The sequence below is a fragment of the Ranitomeya imitator genome, chromosome 7, assembly GCF_032444005.1.
Source record: "Ranitomeya imitator isolate aRanImi1 chromosome 7, aRanImi1.pri, whole genome shotgun sequence".
In the NCBI taxonomy this organism is placed as follows: Eukaryota; Metazoa; Chordata; class Amphibia; order Anura; family Dendrobatidae; genus Ranitomeya; species Ranitomeya imitator.
This window is the reverse complement of record NC_091288.1, coordinates 5,696,532-5,719,206: the sequence shown is the minus strand read 5'-3', so window position 1 is coordinate 5,719,206 and position 22,675 is coordinate 5,696,532. Positions and strand designations below refer to the sequence as shown.

The 22,675-nt window shown below is 49.4% G+C and overlaps 1 long non-coding RNA gene across 1 annotated transcript; it reads left to right on the top strand.

The window, feature by feature from the left end:
• The first annotated feature begins 13,646 nt into the window (after positions 1-13,646).
• On the top strand, positions 13,647-20,508 carry LOC138644336 (uncharacterized). Its single transcript, XR_011314605.1, has 2 exons — positions 13,647-14,876; positions 14,907-20,508. It is a non-coding gene; the product is annotated as an uncharacterized lncRNA (long non-coding RNA).
• The last annotated feature ends 2,167 nt before the right edge of the window (positions 20,509-22,675 follow it).

The following is a 22,675-nucleotide window of genomic DNA, read 5'->3' as shown; positions in this document are numbered from 1 at the left end:
TTTCCATTCGTCACCCTGTTTAATACGAACAAGATTATATGCCCATCGGAGGTCAATCTTAGTAAGCCAACTAGCCCCCTTAATCTGAGCAAACAAATCAGTAAGCAAATGCAAGGGGTATTGGAATTTGACCGTGATCTTATTAAGAAGACGATAATCAATACAGGGTCTCAAGGAGCCATCCTTCTTAGCAACAAAAAAGAAACCCGCTCCCAATGGTGACGAAGAGGGCCGAATATGCCCCTTCTCCAAAGACTCCTTAACATAACTCCGCATGGCGGCATGCTCTGGCACAGACAGATTGAAAAGTCGGCCCTTAGGGAACTTGCAACCAGGAATCAAGTTAATAGCACAATCACAGTCCCTGTGCGGAGGAAGGGAACTGGACTTGGGCTCATCAAATACATCCTGGAAATCCGACAAAAACTCAGGGACGTCAGAAGAGGGGGGAAGAGGAAATTGACATCAAAGGAACGTCACTATGTACCCCTTGACAACCCCAACTAGTCACCGACATAGTTTTCCAATCCAGCACCGGATTATGTTCCTGTAACCATGGAAAACCCAGTACAACAACATCATGCAGGTTATGCAACACCAGAAAACGGCAATCTTCCTGATGTGCTGGAGCCATGTACATAGTCATCTGTGTCCAGTACTGAGGTTTATCCTTGGCCAAGGGTGTAGCATCAATGCCCCTCAAAGGAATAGGGCTCTGCAAAGGCTGCAAGGAAAAACCACAGCGCCTGGCGAATTCTAAGTCCATTAAGTTCAGGGCAGCCCCTGACTCCACAAATGCCATGACAGAAAAGGACGACAATGAGCAAATCAGGGTCACAGATAAGAGAAATTTAGGCTGTACAGTACTAATGGTAACAAACCTAGCGACTCTCTTAGTACGCTTAGGGCAATCAGAGATAACATGAGCCGAATCACCAGAGTAAAAACACAGCCTATTCTGACGTCTGAATTCCTGCCGTTCTGTTGTAGTCAAAATCCTATCGCATTGCATAGGTTCAGGACTATGCTCAGAGGATACTGCCATATGGTGCACAGCTTTGCGCTCGCGCAGACGCCGATCGATCTGAATGGCTAGAGACATAGATTCGCTCAAACCGGCAGGCGTAGGAAAGCCCACCATAACATCTTTAAGGGCTTCAGAAAGACCTTTTCTGAAAATAGCAGCCAGAGCCTCTTCATTCCATTTAGTGAGCACAGACCATTTTCTAAATTTCTGGCAGTATAACTCTGCCGCTTCCTGACCTTGACACAAGGCCAACAGGGTTTTTTTTCTGCATGATCCACAGAATTAGGTTCGTCATACAATAATCCGAGCGCTTGAAAAAATGCATCAACATTCAATAATGCCGGATCCCCTGTTTCAAGAGAAAAAGCCCAGTCTTGAGGGTCACCACGCAGCAAGGATATGATGATTTTTACTTGCTGAATGGGATCACTAGAAGAACGGGGTTTCAAAGCAAAAAACAATCTGCAGTTATTTTTAAAGTTCAAAAACTTGGATCTGTCCCCAAAAAACAAATCAGGAGTAGGAATTCTAGGCTCTAAAGCCGGAGTCTGGACAACATAGTCCTGGATACTCTGTACTCTTGCAGCAAGTTGATCCACACGAGAAAACAAACCCTGAACATCCATGCCAAAGCATATATCCTGAACCACCCAGATATCAAGAGAAAAAAAAAGACAAACCAGAGCACAGAAAAAAAAAATGGTTCAGAACTTTCTTTTCCTTCTTTTGAGATGCATTTAATTCACTTGTACTGTTATGATGCGGTGGTCCAGGAGCAACATGGAACGAGCTCTGAAGGAAGTGGTAACTGTACTGACCACAGTCCCTAAGCTCAACACAACACTAGAAGTAGCCGTGGAATGCTCCTAACTCTCCCTAGGCATCTCGTCACAGCCTAAGAGCTAACTACCCCTAAAGACAGAAGCAGGAAAACTATCTTGCCTCAGAGAAAATCCCCAAAGGATAGATTAGCCCCCCACAAATAATGACTGTGAGTGGAGAGGAAAAACACATACACAGAATGAAACCAGGATGAGCACAGGAGGCCAGTCTAGCTTGATAGATAGGACAGGATGGAATACTGTGCGGTCAGTATAAAACACTACAAAAATCCACGCAGAGTTTACAAAAAAATCTCCACACCTGACTAAAGGTGTGGAGGGTAAATCTGCTTCCCAGAGCTTCCAGCAAGACAGAATTAATTCATACTGATAACGCTGGACAAACAGAAAGCACTGAACGGATAAGTTCACAATCTGTGAACAGAAAAGCGCAAGCAAAAACTTAGCTTTGCTGAACTGGTCAGGATAACAGGGAAATCCAAAGAGATGTGAATCCAACCAGGAACCATTTACAAGTGGCACTGGCTGAAGGAACAGCCAGGCCTAAATAGCCGAGCAGAAGAGACGATAAGTGGTGGCAGCTGACGACAGCTAACTCCAAGGAGCAGCCATACCACTTGAAACCACAAGAGGGAGCCCAAGAGCAGAACTCACAAAAGTGCCACTTACAACCACCGGAGGGAGCCCAAGAGCGGAATTCACAACAGGGGACATCACGCAGCCAGTCTGTGGACATCACGCGACCCACCTGTATCCTCTCAGTGGTGTTTAATATTAGGGGACATTGTCATCTTCTTTTCGCCTGCAGCCCTTTCCACAATCCCCATTTTGCTCCCATCTTATAATCCAGATTTCCCCAGCTGCTCTGTAAATATTCACAAGCCTCAATCACTAAAAATCTGCAGATTATAGACCAGGAATGCACAACATTTTTTGGTCCAAGGGCCACATTTCCATACATAAACCAATTGTAAGGGCTAAAAAAATGTAAAGGGAGTAATTACATGAATATATCACTGTTAGTATATTGATATATCAGCAGAACCAAGTTTGGAATATTTGTAGAGATTCTGCTTAAAAAAAAAATCAGTGTGAACACATGCTAACTTAAAAGTAATTTTTCACCAGGCTTGGCCAATATGAGGTACGGCCATCATGTTTAAGGCCTGATATACAGCATTCTATAATGCTGAATATCTGCCCCCAACCCAACCGGGAAGAGAAGAAAAATAGCTTTTATTAAACTCACCTGGAGGGGGTCGGGTCCGAGGAGTGTCGCTTGTCTTGGTCCAGCGCTTCCCATCTTACGATCGCCACCCTCCTTCTTGCTTCGTGTGGATGCCGTGTCCCTACATCTCCCCGGCATCGCGCTCCTGTGCAGGCGTACTTCTCTGCCCTGTCGAGGGCAGATTAAAGTACTGCAGTGCGCCTATGTAAGCAAAGGTCAGAAAGTCCCAGCGCATGCGCACTGCAGTACTTTACTCTGCCCCCAACAGGGCAGAGGAGTACGCCTGCACAGGAGCGCGATGCCAAGAGCAGACTGTGTGGATGACATAGGAACGCGTTATCCCCACGAAGCAAGAAGGAGGATGGCGATCATAAGAAGATGGGAGGCGCCGGACCAAGAAAATCAACACACCTCAGACTGGATCGTCCGCAGGCGAGTATAATACAAGCTATTTTCTTCTCTTTCAGGTCGGCTTAGGGGCAGATATACGGCATTATAGCATGCTGTATATCAGGCCTGAAAGATGGTTGTCTTATCTCATATCGGCCAAACCTGGTGATAGGTTCACTTTAAAATGAGTTTTTGGAGCCGAAACTGAAGAAATCCTCTTCATATTCTGAAATATCTAAATTTTTAGGATTTTCAAGTTTATAACGTAGCCATGAAAGATGTTATGGAATGCTACATGTGTACAACATCAGAACCACTGTCAGTACATGACTACAGAACCATAACCACCATTTGTATATACATGCAGCACCAGAACCATTAGTACATGATTGCAGCATGAGAACCACCGTGAGTACATGAATGCAGCACTATAGCTGCCGTCAGTACAAGAATGGAGCACCAGAACCATTAGTACATGAATGCAGCATGAGAACCACCGTTAGTACATGAATGCAACACTATAGCTACCGTCAGTACAAGATTTGAGCTCCAGAACCATTAGTACATGAATGCAGCATGAGAACCACCGTGAGTACATGAATGCAGCACTATAGCTGCCGTCAGTACAAGAATGGAGCTCCAGAACCATTAGTACATGAATGCAACATGAGAACCACCGTTAGTACATGAATGCAGCACTATAGCTACCGTCAGTACAAGAATGGAGCTCCAGAACCATTAGTACATGAATGCAGCATGAGAACCACCGTTAGTACATGAATGCAGCACTATAGCTACCGTCAGTACAAGAATGGAGCTCCAGAACCATTAGTACATGAATGCAATTCCAGAACCATCTGTACATTAACTCAGGGCCAGAATCAGCATCAGTACATCTATACAGCACAAAGCTTAGTACAGCAAGCAATTGCAATGTCAGGTCAGCACCCATATACAACTGTATGGCATGAACCTACAACTCCCAGTATGTCCATAACAATGGTAATGAGATGCTGTTACCAGTCATCATCAGACTGCGGACCATACAGGAAGCACAGTTCTGATGAGACGCAGGCACGATCACACATTTTTACATCCTGATACCTTATGGGTGACATCTGTTTTGATTGAAGTCATTCTTCTTTTCTTCTCCATTTTGTCCAGACATTATGATGAGATTTCATGCTCGGAGCTTCTCTCTCCAGACTTCCCTTTTCTATGTCTTCAGCACCACTTCCTGACACATTGCCCATAAATATAAAAGTATCATTATACAGCTCTGTAAATAAAAATACATACACGGCTCAAAAAAATAACGGGAACACTTAAACAACAGAATATAACTCCAAGTAAATCAAACTTCTGTGAAATCAAACTGTGCACTTAGGAAGCAACACTGATTGACAATCAATGTCACATGCTGTTGTGCAAATGGAATAGACAATGGATGGAAATTATTGGCAATTATCAAGACCCCCTCAATAAAGGAGCGGATCTGCAGGTGGGGACCACACACCACATCTCAGTACCAATGCTTTCTGGCTGATGTTTTGGTCACTTTTGAATGTTGGCTATGCTTTCACACTCGTGGTAGCATGAGACGGACTCTACAACCCACACAAGTGGCTCAGGTAGTACAGCTCATCCAGGAAGGCACATCAATGTGAGCTGTGGCAAGAAGGTTTGCTGTGTCTGTCAGCGTAGTGTCCAGAGGCTGGAGGCGCTACCAGGAGACAGGCCAGTACACCAGGAGACATGGAGGGGGCCGTAGGAGGGCAACAACCCAGCAGCAGGACCGCTACCTCTGCCTTTGTGCAAGGCAGAACAGGAGGAGCACTGCCAGAGCTCTGCAAAATGACCTCCAGCAGGCCACACATGTGCATGTGTCTGCACAGACGGTTAGATACCGACTCCATGAGGATGGTCTGAGTGCCCGACGTCCACAGATGGGGTTTGTGCTCACAGCCCAACACCGTGCAGGACGCTTGGCATTTGCCACAGAACACCAGGATTGGCAAATTCGCCACTGGCGCCCTGTGCTCTTCACAGATAAAAGCAGGTTCACACTGAGCACATGTGACAGACGTGACAGTCTGGAGATGCCGTGGAGAGCGATCTGCTGCCTGCAACATCCTTCAGCATGACCGGTTTGGCAGTGGGTCAGTAATGGTGTGGGGTGGCATTTCTTTGGAGGGCCGCACAGCCCCTCAGGTGCTCACCAGATGGAGCCTGACTGCCATTAGGTATTGAGATGAGATCCTCAGACCCCTTGTGAGACCATATGCTGGTGTGGTTGGCCCTGGGTTCCTCCTAATGCAGGACAATGCCAGACCTCGTGGCTGGAGTGTGTCAGCAGTTCCTGCAAGATTAAGGCATTGAAGCTATGGCCTGGTCCGCCCGTTCCCCAGACCTGAATCCTGAACACATCTGGGACAACATGTCTTGCACCATCCACCAACTTCACGTTGCACCACAGACTGTCCAGGAGTTGGCGGATGCTTTAGTCCAGGTTTGGGAGGAGATCCCTCAGGAGACCATCCGTCACCTCATGAGGAGCATGCTAAAGTGTTGTAAGGAGGTCCTACAGGCACGTGGAGGCCACACACACTACTGAGCATCATTTCCTTGTCTTGAGGCATTTCCACTGAAGTTGGATCAGACTGTAACTTCATTTTCCACCTTAATTTTGAGCATCATTCCAACTGCAGACCTCCGTGGGATATTAGTTGTGATTTACGTTGATCATTTTTAGGTTTTTATTGTTCTCAACACATTCCACTATGTAATGAATAAAGATTTTCTCTTTATTTTTTTAGAGAGGTGTATATCATATGCCGCGCCCCTGAATAAATAATTGCCCCATCCTGCACAAAATATCTCCCCCATACTGCCCCTCTATATCTCCCTCACAATGCCTCTCTGCCTACTGTCCTCATTGCCCCTTAAAATACTATGCCCCCTTTTACAATTCACCAGTTGCCCCATGGGCTGAATCCTTGTGACCTCTGTCATCAACTGAATCCATGTGACCTCCGTCATTGGCTGAATCCATGTGACCTGTCATCGACTGGATCCATGTGCCCTCTGTCATCAGCTGGATCCATGTGCCCTCTGCCATCGGCTGAATCCATGTGACCTCTGTCATCGACTGGATCCATGTGACCTCTGTCATCGGCTGGATGCATGTGACCTCTGTCATCGACTGGATCCATGTGACCTCTGTCATCGGCTGGATCCATGTGCTCTCTGCCATGGGCTGAATCCATGTGACCTCTGTCATCAACTGAATCCATGTGACCTCTGTCATCGGCTGGATCCATGTGCCCTCTGTCATCGGCTGGATGCATGTGACCTCTGTCATCTACTGGATCCATGTGACCTCTGTCAGCGACTGGATCCATGTGCCCTCTGTCATTGGCTGGATCCATGTGACCTCTGTCATCGACTGGATCCATGTGCCCTCTGTCATCGGCTGGATCCATGTGACCTCTGTCATCGACTGGATCCATGTGCCCTCTGTCATCGGCTGGATCCATGTGACCTCTGTCATCGACTGGATCCATGTGCCCTCTGTCATCGGCTGGATCCATGTGACCTCTGTCATCGGCTGGATCCATGTGCTCTCTGTCATCGGCTGGATCCATGTGCTCTCTGCCATGGGCTGAATCCATGTGACCTCTGTCATCAACTGAATCCATGTGACCTCTGTAATTGGCTGAATCCATGTGCCCTCTGCCATCGGCTGAATCCATGTGACCTCTGTCATCGGCTGGATCCATGTGACCTCTGTCATCGACTGGATCCATGTGCCCTCTGCCATCGGCTGAATCCATGTGACCTCTGTCATCGACTGGATCCATGTGACCTCTGTCATCGACTGGATCCATGTGACCTCTGTCAGCGACTGGATCCATGTGCCCTCTGTCATCGGCTGGATCCATGTGCCCTCTGTCATCGGCTGGATCCATGTGACCTCTGTCATCGACTGGATCCATCTGCCCTCTGTCATCGGCTGGATCCATGTGCCCTCTGTCATCGGCTGGATCCATGTGCTCTCTGTCATCGGCTGGATCCATGTGCTTTCTGCCATGGGCTGAATCCATGTGACCTCTGTAATTGGCTGAATCCATGTGCCCTCTGCCATCGGCTGAATCCATGTGACCTCTGTCATCGGCTGGATCCATGTGATATCTGTCATCAGCTGGATCCATGTGCCCTCTGCCATCGGCTGAATCCATGTGACCTCTGTCATCGACTGGATCCATGTGGCCTCTGTCATCAGCTGGATCCATGTGCCCACTGCCATCGGCTGGATCCATGTGCCCTCTGTCATCGGCTGGATCCATGTGCCCTGTGCCATCGGCTGAATCCATGTGACCTCTGTCATCGGCTGGATCCATGTGACCTCTGTCAGCTGGATCCATTTGCCCTCTGCCATCGGCTGAATCCATGTGACCTCTGTCATCGACTGGATCCATGTGACCACTGTCAGCGACTGGATCCATGTGCCCTCTGTCATCGGCTGGATCCATGTGACCTCTGTCATCGACTGGATCCATGTGCCCTCTGTCATCGGCTGGATCCATGTGCCCTCTGTCATCGGCTGGATCCATGTGACCTCTGTCATCGACTGGATCCATGTGACCTCTGTCATCAACTGAATCCATGTGCCCTCTGTCATCGGTTGGATCCATGTGCTCTCTGTCATCGGCTGGATCCATGTGCTTTCTGCCATGGGCTGAATCCATGTGACCTCTGTCATCAGCTGGATCCATGTGCCCTCTGCCATCGGCTGGATCCATGTGCCCTCTGTCATCGGCTGGATCCATGTGCCCTCTGCCATCGGCTGAATCCATGTGACCTCTGTCATCGGCTGGATCCATGTGACCTCTGTCATCGACTGGATCCATGTGCCCTCTGCCATCGGCTGAATCCATGTGACCTCTGTCATCGACTGGATCCATGTGACCTCTGTCATCGACTGGATCCATGTGACCTCTGTCAGCGACTGGATCCATGTGCCCTCTGTCATCGGCTGGATCCATGTGCCCTCTGTCATCGGCTGGATCCATGTGACCTCTGTCATCGACTGGATCCATGTGCCCTCTGTCATCGGCTGGATCCATGTGCCCTCTGTCATCGGCTGGATCCATGTGCTCTCTGTCATCGGCTGGATCCATGTGCTTTCTGCCATGGGCTGAATCCATGTGACCTCTGTAATTGGCTGAATCCATGTGCCCTCTGCCATCGGCTGAATCCATGTGACCTCTGTCATCGGCTGGATCCATGTGATATCTGTCATCAGCTGGATCCATGTGCCCTCTGCCATCGGCTGAATCCATGTGACCTCTGTCATCGACTGGATCCATGTGGCCTCTGTCATCAGCTGGATCCATGTGCCCTCTGCCATCGGCTGGATCCATGTGCCCTCTGTCATCGGCTGGATCCATGTGCCCTGTGCCATCGGCTGAATCCATGTGACCTCTGTCATCGGCTGGATCCATGTGACCTCTGTCAGCTGGATCCATTTGCCCTCTGCCATCGGCTGAATCCATGTGACCTCTGTCATCGACTGGATCCATGTGACCACTGTCAGCGACTGAATCCATGTGCCCTCTGTCATCGGCTGGATCCATGTGACCTCTGTCATCAACTGGATCCATGTGCCCTCTGTCATCGGCTGGATCCATGTGACCTCTGTCATCGACTGGATCCATGTGACCTCTGTCATCAACTGAATCCATGTGCCCTCTGTCATCGGTTGGATCCATGTGCTCTCTGTCATCGGCTGGATCCATGTGCTTTCTGCCATGGGCTGAATCCATGTGACCTCTGTCATCAGCTGGATCCATGTGCCCTCTGCCATCGGCTGGATCCATGTGCCCTCTGTCATCGGCTGGATCCATGTGCCCTCTGCCATCGGCTGAATCCATGTGACCTCTGTCATCGGCTGGATCCATGTGACCTCTGTCATCGACTGGATCCATGTGACCTCTGTCATCGGCTGGATCCATGTGCTCTCTGCCATGGGCTGAATCCATGTGACCTCTGTCATCAACTGAATCCATGTGACCTCTGTCATCGGCTGGATCCATGTGCCCTCTGTCATCGGCTGGATGCATGTGACCTCTGTCATCTACTGGATCCATGTGACCTCTGTCAGCGACTGGATCCATGTGCCCTCTGTCATTGGCTGGATCCATGTGACCTCTGTCATCGACTGGATCCATGTGCCCTCTGTCATCGGCTGGATCCATGTGACCTCTGTCATCGACTGGATCCATGTGCCCTCTGTCATCGGCTGGATCCATGTGACCTCTGTCATCGACTGGATCCATGTGCCCTCTGTCATCGGCTGGATCCCTGTGACCTCTGTCATCGGCTGGATCCATGTGCTCTCTGTCATCGGCTGGATCCATGTGCTCTCTGCCATGGGCTGAATCCATGTGACCTCTGTCATCAACTGAATCCATGTGACCTCTGTAATTGGCTGAATCCATGTGCCCTCTGCCATCGGCTGAATCCATGTGACCTCTGTCATCGGCTGGATCCATGTGACCTCTGTCATCGACTGGATCCATGTGCCCTCTGCCATCGGCTGAATCCATGTGACCTCTGTCATCGACTGGATCCATGTGACCTCTGTCATCGACTGGATCCATGTGACCTCTGTCAGCGACTGGATCCATGTGCCCTCTGTCATCGGCTGGATCCATGTGCCCTCTGTCATCGGCTGGATCCATGTGACCTCTGTCATCGACTGGATCCATGTGCCCTCTGTCATCGGCTGGATCCATGTGCCCTCTGTCATCGGCTGGATCCATGTGCTCTCTGTCATCGGCTGGATCCATGTGCTTTCTGCCATGGGCTGAATCCATGTGACCTCTGTAATTGGCTGAATCCATGTGCCCTCTGCCATCGGCTGAATCCATGTGACCTCTGTCATCGGCTGGATCCATGTGATATCTGTCATCAGCTGGATCCATGTGCCCTCTGCCATCGGCTGAATCCATGTGACCTCTGTCATCGACTGGATCCATGTGGCCTCTGTCATCAGCTGGATCCATGTGCCCTCTGCCATCGGCTGGATCCATGTGCCCTCTGTCATCGGCTGGATCCATGTGCCCTGTGCCATCGGCTGAATCCATGTGACCTCTGTCATCGGCTGGATCCATGTGACCTCTGTCAGCTGGATCCATTTGCCCTCTGCCATCGGCTGAATCCATGTGACCTCTGTCATCGACTGGATCCATGTGACCACTGTCAGCGACTGGATCCATGTGCCCTCTGTCATCGGCTGGATCCATGTGACCTCTGTCATCGACTGGATCCATGTGCCCTCTGTCATCGGCTGGATCCATGTGACCTCTGTCATCGACTGGATCCATGTGACCTCTGTCATCAACTGAATCCATGTGCCCTCTGTCATCGGTTGGATCCATGTGCTCTCTGTCATCGGCTGGATCCATGTGCTTTCTGCCATGGGCTGAATCCATGTGACCTCTGTCATCAGCTGGATCCATGTGCCCTCTGCCATCGGCTGGATCCATGTGCCCTCTGTCATCGGCTGGATCCATGTGACCTCTGTCATCGACTGGATCCATGTGCCCTCTGCCATCGGCTGAATCCATGTGACCTCTGTCATCGACTGGATCCATGTGACCTCTGTCATCGACTGGATCCATGTGCTCTCTGCCATCGGCTGAATCCATGTGACCTCTGTCATCGGCTGGATCCATGTGACCTCTGTCATCGACTGGATCCATGTGCTCTCTGCCATCGGCTGAATCCATGTGACCTCTGTCATCGGCTGGATCCATGTGACCTCTGTCATCGGCTGGATCCATGTGACCTCTGTCATCGCCTGGATCCATGTGCTCTCTGCCATCGGCTGAATCCATGTGACCTCTGTCATCGGCTGGATCCATGTGACCTCTGTCATCGACTGGATCCATGTGCCCTCTGCCATCGGCTGAATCCATGTGACCTCTGTCATCGACTGGATCCATGTGACCTCTGTCATCGACTGGATCCATGTGACCTCTGTCAGCGACTGGATCCATGTGCCCTCTGTCATCGGCTGGATCCATGTGCCCTCTGTCATCGGCTGGATCCATGTGACCTCTGTCATCGACTGGATCCATGTGCCCTCTGTCATCGGCTGGATCCATGTGCCCTCTGTCATCGGCTGGATCCATGTGCTCTCTGTCATCGGCTGGATCCATGTGCTTTCTGCCATGGGCTGAATCCATGTGACCTCTGTAATTGGCTGAATCCATGTGCCCTCTGCCATCGGCTGAATCCATGTGACCTCTGTCATCGGCTGGATCCATGTGATATCTGTCATCAGCTGGATCCATGTGCCCTCTGCCATCGGCTGAATCCATGTGACCTCTGTCATCGACTGGATCCATGTGGACTCTGTCATCAGCTGGATCCATGTGCCCACTGCCATCGGCTGGATCCATGTGCCCTCTGTCATCGGCTGGATCCATGTGCCCTGTGCCATCGGCTGAATCCATGTGACCTCTGTCATCGGCTGGATCCATGTGACCTCTGTCAGCTGGATCCATTTGCCCTCTGCCATCGGCTGAATCCATGTGACCTCTGTCATCGACTGGATCCATGTGACCACTGTCAGCGACTGGATCCATGTGCCCTCTGTCATCGGCTGGATCCATGTGACCTCTGTCATCGACTGGATCCATGTGCCCTCTGTCATCGGCTGGATCCATGTGACCTCTGTCATCGACTGGATCCATGTGACCTCTGTCATCAACTGAATCCATGTGCCCTCTGTCATCGGTTGGATCCATGTGCTCTCTGTCATCGGCTGGATCCATGTGCTTTCTGCCATGGGCTGAATCCATGTGACCTCTGTCATCAGCTGGATCCATGTGCCCTCTGCCATCGGCTGGATCCATGTGCCCTCTGTCATCGGCTGGATCCATGTGCCCTCTGCCATCGGCTGAATCCATGTGACCTCTGTCATCGGCTGGATCCATGTGACCTCTGTCAGCTGGATCCATTTGCCCTCTGCCATCGGCTGAATCCATGTGACCTCTGTCATCGACTGGATCCATGTGACCACTGTCAGCGACTGGATCCATGTGCCCTCTGTCATCGGCTGGATCCATGTGACCTCTGTCATCGACTGGATCCATGTGCCCTCTGTCATCGGCTGGATCCATGTGACCTCTGTCATCGACTGGATCCATGTGACCTCTGTCATCAACTGAATCCATGTGCCCTCTGTCATCGGTTGGATGCATGTGACCTCTGTCATCGGCTGAATCCATGTGCCCTCTGTCATCGGCTGGATCCATGTGACCTCTGTCAGCTGGATCCATTTGTCCTCTGCCATCGGCTGAATCCATGTGACCTCTGTCATCGACTGGATCCATGTGACCACTGTCAGCGACTGGATCCATGTGCCCTCTGTCATCGGCTGGATCCATGTGACCTCTGTTATCGACTGGATCCATGAGACCTCTGTCATCAACTGAATCCATGTGCCCTCTCATCGGTTGGATGCATGTGACCTCTGTCATCGGCTGAATCCATGTGCCCTCTGTCATCGGCTGGATCCATGTGACCTCTGTCATCAGCTGGATCCATGTGCCCTGTCATCGGCTGGATCCATATGACCTCTGTCATCAGCTGGATCCATGTGCCCTCTGCTATCGGCTTAATTCATGTGACCTCTGTCATCGGCTGGATCCATGTGACCTCTGTCATCAGCTGGATCCATGTGCCCTCTGCTATCGGCTGAATCCATGTGACCTCTGTCATCGACTGGATCCATGTGCCCTCTGTCATCGACTGGATCCATGTGCCCTCTGTCATCGGCTGGATCCATGTGACCTCTGTCATCGACTGGATCCATGTGCCCTCTGCTATCGGCTGAATCCATGTGACCTCTGTCATCGACTGGATCCATGTGCCCTCTGTCATCGACTGGATCCATGTGCCCTCTGCCATCGGCTGAATCCATGTGCCCTCTGTCATCGGCTGGATCCATGTGACCTCTGTCATCGACTGGATCCATGTGCCCTCTGCCATCGGCTGAATCCATGTGCCCTCTGTCATCGGCTGGATCCATGTGACCTCTGTCATCGACTGGATCCATGTGCCCTCTGTCATCAACTGAATCTGTCAAGGTAAAAATATACGTTTTTATACTCTTTTGTACTTTTATATATTCTTATGCTGTGAAACAATAAGTTTTTCCCCTTTGCTTGCTAAATGCAAATTTAACTGTATTTAAGATGGCTGCCAGTATTCACTTTTGCCTTAGTTTTTGTACTTGCCAAGAATCTACTTTCGTTTCTGAAGCTAAAGTATCGTTTCTGGAGAAATGGAAACTTAACAAGATGTGGACAAAGGAAGATTCAACAGATGATGTCATAGCCAATCAGAGGGACTGAATACTAGATACATTGCTTAAACCCCGCCTAACCCCACCCTCTGCACACCTTCCCCCAATGGACTATATAATGTTATGTATATGAAATAAAGAGTTCAGTTGCTGTGAGGTTACCACTACGTGTGGAAGCATAAGCAGACTCTGAGTTTGAACCAGCATTGTGTCTGACTCATTCTTCACTTCGGTACCACTGCTTTAAATCTGATTTGGAATGACTGGTGGATGAAGGGTATTGTCGTGACGACCCCGACAATTTGGCGCAACCAACGTGGGGCGTGGCCCGCGATCCGAGACCCCCTGGACCCATGCCTGGACGTCCGTGGACGACACCCGTAGTGGCTGACCTCGAGGACTGATCACCCTCCAAACACGGTAAGTGGAGATCGCATACTATGTATGTGTCACACTTGCTAGTGTTTCAGCCATTATTGGTTAGTCTGTGGTCTCCTTGGGTCTGGGGAGTGACTGGTCGAGTGGTGAGACCGAGCGCGATCCCGTGCCACGCTTCGAACCAGCAACTGAGAGACGTCGCACTCTGCGCGTCCTCGTGTACACCACACCTCCTCCACCGGTCATTGTACTCCATTCAACCACCCTACCCGTGACTGTTGCCTAGTAGTGATAGAGTGAAAGATTGAGAAGTTTGTGGATTGGGATAGGAGACGTAGCCTCTGTGATATTGCACGCACATACATCGGTAATTAAGACGTCCCAAGAGGGGGACCACCAGAAACACTTGCACACACTTGCACATATCGGTAATTAAGACGTCCCAAGAGGGGGACCACCAGAAACACTTGCACACACTTGCACATATCGGTAATTAAGACGTCCCAAGAGGGGGACCACCAGAAACACAGTGGAGGGGTCTCACTAGGAGACAGCCTCCCAACGTTTAGAATATCGTGACAGGACAGACTGTAATCACTGGTGTTCAGGTTAGGGAAAAATATTGAGCGCGAGGCTCTTTATTTATAGCACGTGGAGCGCGAGGCTCCGTGCTAAGGACACAAGTGTTGCTGTCGCTGTCAGCGGCCTACTGCAGAAGGGCGTAGTATTCTGTGAGTCATGTTACGTCTCTTAAAGAAGAAGTCCGTGCCCCACGAGTTAGATGAGGATGCTGTGGAAGTCAAGACAATAGTAGAGTCACGGGAGGGCAAGAAGGCAGTCAAGAATGTCGAGAAGGTGTACGAGCATGTAGGATTGCCCTCGACAGGGAGATTGCAGCTGTCTACATGGCACAATCTCATAAAGAACGAGCAAAAAGGTTGATGGAGAGGAAAGATGAAAGGATGCAGAGCCCGTGTTTGGCTATAAAATACCTCAATCATTAGTTTTTCTAGGGTGTTCTGGCAAATGAGTTGTGGGAAGGTTTTGTAGAAATTAATTGAGTCTGAGAACTGCTGTATTTTGTCACTCTGTGTGGTTTTCCGAGACACCCAATGGGAGGGGTGAACCCGTGCGTGAATTGTTTGTGATTTTTCCTCTTTGTGCTGCCGGCCAGAGAAAGGGGGGCCAAAGTTTCCAGAAGAACTTAACCCAGTCTGTATCAGCAGCTGCAGCGATCCTCACTCGCTCTCTAGTCCCCCTCCCCTCGCAGCTTCAAGGACACAACTCGCAGCTCGCTTCCTTATCAGTGGCCCAAGAAGCAGAAGACTTCAGCTCCAGCTCCCCCTCCCTTACACAAATCCAGTCTTACGCTCCAATATTCATTTTAACCCTGTGTCTGGAAATCTCCCTCGCCATGTTAATTCTCAGACCAAGATAGGACAGATGGATTTGTAAATATTGCGGTCAGACAAACCCAGACTGAAGAAATACTTGTATAATCTGTGCTGCAACCTGACCTAAGTGAATTACGCTGATTCCTGATCACATGTAGTGATATAAAAAGCTGACACAGGATAGTGGGTAGTGGGGACATTAATTTTGGGAGTAAGCTGACAGTAATCCTTTTGGGAAGGAGCTGTAGACCAGCATGTCATGTCACCCCCAACCGGTCATCTAGTCACCCCCACCACCAGAGAACCAACCACATCAGGTAGTGTAAGACAGATACAGGAGTATTATCCCTGGAAGCCCTCTGACTAGCTAGCTACGCTAAAATAATTGGCTGACCCTGAGAACAAACCTTTCCCAATATACAGACAAAGATAATATGATGGACGTATAAGTGCACCTGAGCAGACCTAGAGAGTTGGTGAGCCAAGATGATGGTCAGATGGTATTTATGTTATATAACCCCTATGTAGATGAGTATAATGAGATGTATATCTTACATGCCCTTTCCACGGTTATGATGGCCCTGATAGGCCCAGATCCACCCTCAATAATGCCTGTAGAAAAAAAAAAAAAAAAAAATAGGGGGGATAGTGTCTCTAACCCTGTCAGTTAGAATATGCCTATGTCACGTTACTTCAGTATGTGGGTAATTTTTTTGTTTTTTTGTTGTGTGCACAGACCGAGCAGGAAGCCATTGTTGCCACTGTTAGTTTTCGCAAGTATCTGGCAGATCTGAACTGTCGGGCTTCGGCCTTGAAACTTCGGTTCTGCCTTGGTCAAGTGATATTTTTGGGTCACTGTCTCCTTCAGGGTGCCAGACACCTCACAGAAGAAAGAAAAAAAATAGCCGTCAGCTCCCTTCCATTCCCAAAAGATGAGACTGAACTCCAGCGTTTTCTTGGACTATGTACTTATTGTTGTCAGTGGATACCGGACGCATCCCGCATAATGCAATTTCTCTACAATGCCCTGAAAGACTGTTCAAGATATGGTGATGATTTTGGCAGATTTCACACATGATACGCTGTTACTACGGAAGATACTGTATTGCACGGAGCTGCACTCACTCCCTCCCACCCTGTCAGCGCAAGAAGCAGAACGTCAGGCTCTGTCTACTACATGTACTTTGGCCAAGGACAGGCGGGCTAATAAATACACAGACTCATAGTAAGCATTTGGTATTGCTCATGATTTCGGAGCCTATGAACCAATCAAGGATTTGTTACTACCGCCGGGACTCAGTGAAGAATGCTGAAGCTGTTAAAACCCTCATGGACTCAATCAAATTACCTACTCAGGTGGCCATTATGAAAGTTAAGGAGCACGGTACTATGGAACAGTCCACAGACTGGTGGTAACGCCTGTGCGGATATGCAAGCAAATGCTGCTGCTCTCCTGCCGTTGAACAAACCATACAGGCTATGGTGACCACACGCTCTCTGCGTAAACAGTTACAAGAAACACTGACTCTACAGGAACCTGATGATCTATGACAGTCTGAGGTTTTCTGCCGGACCCCGCAAGACCGCTTAATGACGATGCAGACAATGTCTCCAAAGGAAGAAGTGAAGCAGTGGAAAGCTGATGGAGCACGTATGGACAATGGTCGCTGGAAAAAGGACCAACTTGTGTGTCTCCCTAAGCGGATGTACCCTGCTATTGCCACGTGGGCGCATGGGCCCACACATCGAGGTATCTGTCAGACCTGCAATCCCGGTCAACTTCAACGTGTACCCCCGAAGCATCTTGCTAAGCCCGATTATCATTTCCAAAAGCTCCAGGTGGACGACAGGACCTCATCACGTTGCCTAAGTCTGAAGGTATGACTATTGTCTGGTGGTTGTCGACATGTTCTCCAGTTGGCCAGAAGCATTCCCCGTTACCAACGTGACTGCAAAGACCACAGCAAAGAAACTGGTGATGGAAGTTATATGCAGATATGGTGTTCCAGAAGTTGCTGAAAGTGACCAAGGCCCAGACTTTTCTTCTCATGTGTATCAGGAGGTTCTGACAATGCTTGGATCCACTGTAGCCCTCCATACTCCATACTCTCCACAATCCAGTGGGAAAGTTAAGAGGCTGAACGGCACACTGAAGGGACAATTGACCAAAATGATGCAGGAGACTACGGCTCCATGGCCAGGGCTCTTACACATTCGTACTACCCCTATTGCAAAACATGGCCTGTCCCCATATGAGGTATTGTTTGGTGCTAGGTTTTCAGTTGTAAATTTTCAGTCTCAGTAGTTGTCAGAAGAAACTGACCGTGCTGTTCAATATGTTATTCAGCTTAGTAAGAAATGTTGCTAACACCCATGTTTTAGTTTTTTTCTTCCCTTCCAGGTTCAGCAGAAACCGATATTTGTCATAATTTGAAGCCTGGTGGTTTTATGGTCGTGAAAAGCTATGTCAATAAAACTTGAAGGAAAGAGCACCTGGATCCACGCTGCACACTGCAAAAGAGACCGAACCAGCGCTTAGTCACAATGGTGATCGAAGGAAAATGTTGCTGTTGTTTTTGGTCCTGAGGCTGGGGGCCATCCTCGCCCCTACCTCCTCGGTCCCTATTGTAAATAAGAATTCCGGTGCCACTATTCTTTGGGTAAACCTAACGGCCCCGGTAAATATCTGGAGATTTGATTTCTGCGATGTAGTCAAGTGCCCCGAGACTCAGCGGGTGGTAGAGGGAATTATCCAGTATTATATATGTGTTACCAGAGATAACAATTGTACTGGGGAGGTATTTTCATAATGTGTTTAATAGTGGATACTATGGGAATTTAGGCCATATACAGCTCCAGGATATTAGCTTCAGACCAACCAAGGCCCCCGTTACCAGTACAGCTAAAACAGGCCCAGGTGAACGTTTGCAAAATATAGTTAACGAAGTAATCCCCATTCCAGGTCTTAGTTGGCAAGAAGTCTTCTCTATAGAAACACAAACAGTCCCAAGGACAAATTTATGGTTAGAATGGGTAAGATACAATGTACGAGTCCAGAATATCTCTGTAGGATGTGTTGCTTGTGCTGCAGCGAATACACATCTATACACATATGCATTGTCTTTTCCTGATGACAATACTACTGTCTGTGTTATGAATCTGTTGAAGGGTCTAAAGCCCACTGATTGCTCAGATTATGTCTCACTAATTCATGAAGCACCTAAACTAAAGGTCCCAGGAGGGATAACTGTGTTAGCTGATAATTATACCTGCTATAATTCCCATGACACTACAGGTACATCAGTAGGGGTCTTCAAGACAGGTTTGTGTAAAGAGAACAGTTCCCTAGATACTGATTTCCTAACTAAACATACACAGTACATGTACAACATTTATTGGTTATGTGGAGATGGTAAGCTCCGTCCTAGGTTGCCTAATGCCTGGACAGGTCAATGCACCCTTGTTAAACTAGCTGTGCAGTTCAAGATTTTGCCTTGGGATCCGGAGACACCTGATGAATATACCAGAATGAGGAGAAGTCTCGATCAGCTCCACATGAGTTATGAAGAAGATCCATTGTTATATGTCGATGGCGTTGGAGTGCCAAGGGGGGTGCCTGACCAATTTAAAGCCGAGAACCAGATCTATGTTGGCTTTGCTTCTTTAATCCACAGGTGCAGATTAATAAGAATGTTGATTGGATCAATTACACATATTACAGTGAACAAAGGTTTGTCAATTTTACCTGTGATGCTTTGCAGGGTATAGTTGAGGAGTTGCGCCCTAACACTAGAATGACCCTCCAAAACCGACTAGCCCTTGATATGATCTTAGCTGAGAAAGGAGGAGTCTGTGGGATGGTGGGAGAGGAATGTTGTACCTATATCTCTCAGAACTCTGGGGTAAATGGAAAGACCATGATAGCCCTTAAGAAGATAAATGGGTTAGCAGCAGAATTAAAAACTAATGCAGGAGTAGACACATCTTTCTTTTCCGGTTGGTTGGGTGGGCTCAAAGGATTCTTTCAACAAGCTTGTCTAGTACTGATTGCTCTCCTTGTAGTTGGATCGATAACCCTCTGTTATGTTATTCCCCTGTATAAAAAGGTTATTGCTGAAACAACTCCGACTAGCACCTTCCTCAACCAAGAAGTAGACCCACTAGAGTACGATGGCACTGATCCAGGGGAAATCTCTAAGTACGCCCCCTCAAGATGTTAGACAAAACCCCTTACTCTCAGATGATGCAAAGAGATTTAGTTTAGGGACAGCGGGAGAACTCCATGTGAAGCTAGTGAAGGGTTCAGCTGCCTGGAGGCCTCTCACAAGGGGAGAGCTTCTGAGGTGTCTGGATGAAGAAATCCACCTCCCCTTTCCCCATCACATGGACAGTCTCGAAGGATTTTTCTTTTTAGGGAAAAACTTAGTGTTTAGGGGGGATTGTCAAGGTAAAAATATACGTTTTTATACTCTTTTGTACTTTTATATATTCTTATGCTGTGAAACAATAAGTTTTTCCCCTTTGCTTGCTAAATGCAAATTTAACTGTATTTAAGATGGCTGCCAGTATTCACTTTTGCCTTAGTTTTTGTACTTGCCAAGAATCTACTTTCGTTTCTGAAGCTAAAGTATCGTTTCTGGAGAAATGGAAACTTAACAAGATGTGGACAAAGGAAGATTCAACAGATGATGTCATAGCCAATCAGAGGGACTGAATACTAGATACATTGCTTAAACCCCGCCTAACCCCGCCCTCTGCACACCTTCCCCCAATGGACTATATAATGTTATGTATATGAAATAAAGAGTTCAGTTGCTGTGAGGTTACCACTACGTGTGGAAGCATAAGCAGACTCTGAGTTTGAACCAGCATTGTGTCTGACTCATTCTTCACTTCGGTACCACTGCTTTAAATCTGATTTGGAATGACTGGTGGATGAAGGGTATTGTCGTGACGACCCCGACAAATCCATGTGACCTCTGTCATTGGCTGGATCCATGTGCCCTCTGTCATCGGCTGGATCCATGTGACCTCTGTCATCGACTGGATCCATGTGCCCTCTGCCATCGGCGGGATCCATGTGCCCTCTGCTGAATCCATGTGACCTCTGTCTTCGACTGGATCCATGTGCCCTCTGTCATCGGCTGGATGCATGTGCTCTCTGTCATCGGCTGGATCCATGTGCTCTCTGCCATGGGCTGAATCCATGTGACCTCTGTCATCAACTGAATCCATGTGACCTCTGTAATTGGCTGAATCCATGTGCCCTCTGCCATCGGCTGAATCCATGTGACCTCTGTCATCGGCTGGATCCATGTGACCTCTGTCATCGACTGGATCCATGTGCCCTCTGCCATCGGCTGAATCCATGTGACCTGTCATCGACTGGATCCATGTGACCTCTGTCATCGACTGGATCCATGTGCCCTCTGTCAGCGACTGGATCCATGTGCCCTCTGTCATCGGCTGGATCCATGTGACCTCTGTCATCGACTGGATCCATGTGCCCTCTGTCATCGGCTGGATCCATGTGACCTCTGTCATCGGCTGGATCCATGTGCTTTGTGCCATGGGCTGAATCCATGTGACCTCTGTAATTGGCTGAATCCATGTGCCCTCTGCCATCGGCTGGATCCATGTGACCTCTGTCATCGGCTGGATCCATGTGCCCTCTGCCATCGGCTGAATCCATGTGACCTCTGTCATCGGCTGGATCCATGTGACCTCTGTCAGCTGGATCCATTTGCCCTCTGTCATCGGCTGGATGCATGTGCCCTCTGCCATCGGCGGGATCCATGTGCCCTCTGCTGAATCCATGTGACCTCTGTCTTCGACTGGATCCATGTGCCCTCTGTCATCGGCTGGATGCATGTGACCTCTGTCATTGGCTGGATCCATGTGACCTCTGTCATCGACTGGATCCATGTGACCTCTGTCATCGGCTGGATCCATGTGACCTCTGCCATCGGCTGGATGCAATGTGACCTCTGTCATCAGCTGGATCCCTGTGACCTCTGTCATCAGCTGGCTGGATCCATATGCTGTCACATGGTGGCAGGAGGAGGGGGCATTCCTGGTGATACAGGGGTATAATAGTGCAGGAGCCCCCCAGGATGTGACAGTCACATGGTGTCAGGAGGAGGGGGCATTCCTGGTGATACAGGGGTATAATAGTGCAGGAGCCCCCCAGGATGTGACAGTCACATGGTGGCAGGAGGAGGGGGCATTCCTGGTGATACAGGGGTATAATAGTGCAGGAGCCCCCCAGGACGTGACAGTCACATGGTGGCAGGAGGAGGGGGCATTCCTGGTGATACAGGGGTATAATAGTGCAGGAGCCCCCCAGGACGTGACAGTCACATGGTGGCAGGAGGAGGGGGCATTCCTGGTGATACAGGGGTATAATAGTGCAGGAGCCCCCCAGGATGTGAGTCACATGGCGGCAGGAGGAGGGGGCATTCCTGGTGATACAGGGGTATAATAGTGCAGGAGCCCCCCAGGATGTGACAGTCACATGGTGGCAGGAGGAGGGGGCATTCCTGGTGATACAGGGGTATAATAGTGCAGGAGCCCCCCAGGATGTGACAGTCACATGGTGGCAGGAGGAGGGGGCATTCCTGGTGATACAGGGGTATAATAGTGCAGGAGCCCCCCAGGATGTGACAGTCACATGGTGGCAGGAGGAGGGGGCATTCCTGGTGATAGAGGGGTATAATAGTGCAGGAGCCCCCCAGGATGTGACAGTCACATGGTGGCAGGAGGAGGGGGCATTCCTGGTGATAGAGGGGTATAATAGTGCAGGAGCCCCCCAGGATGTGACAGTCACATGGTGGCAGGAGGAGGGGGCATTCCTGGTGATACAGGGGTATAATAGTGCAGGAGCCCCCCAGGATGTGACAGTCACATGGTGGCAGGAGGAGGGGGCATTCCTGGTGATAGAGGGGTATAATAGTGCAGGAGCCCCCCAGGATGTGACAGTCACATGGTGGCAGGAGGAGGGGGCATTCCTGGTGATAGAGGGGTATAATAGTGCAGGAG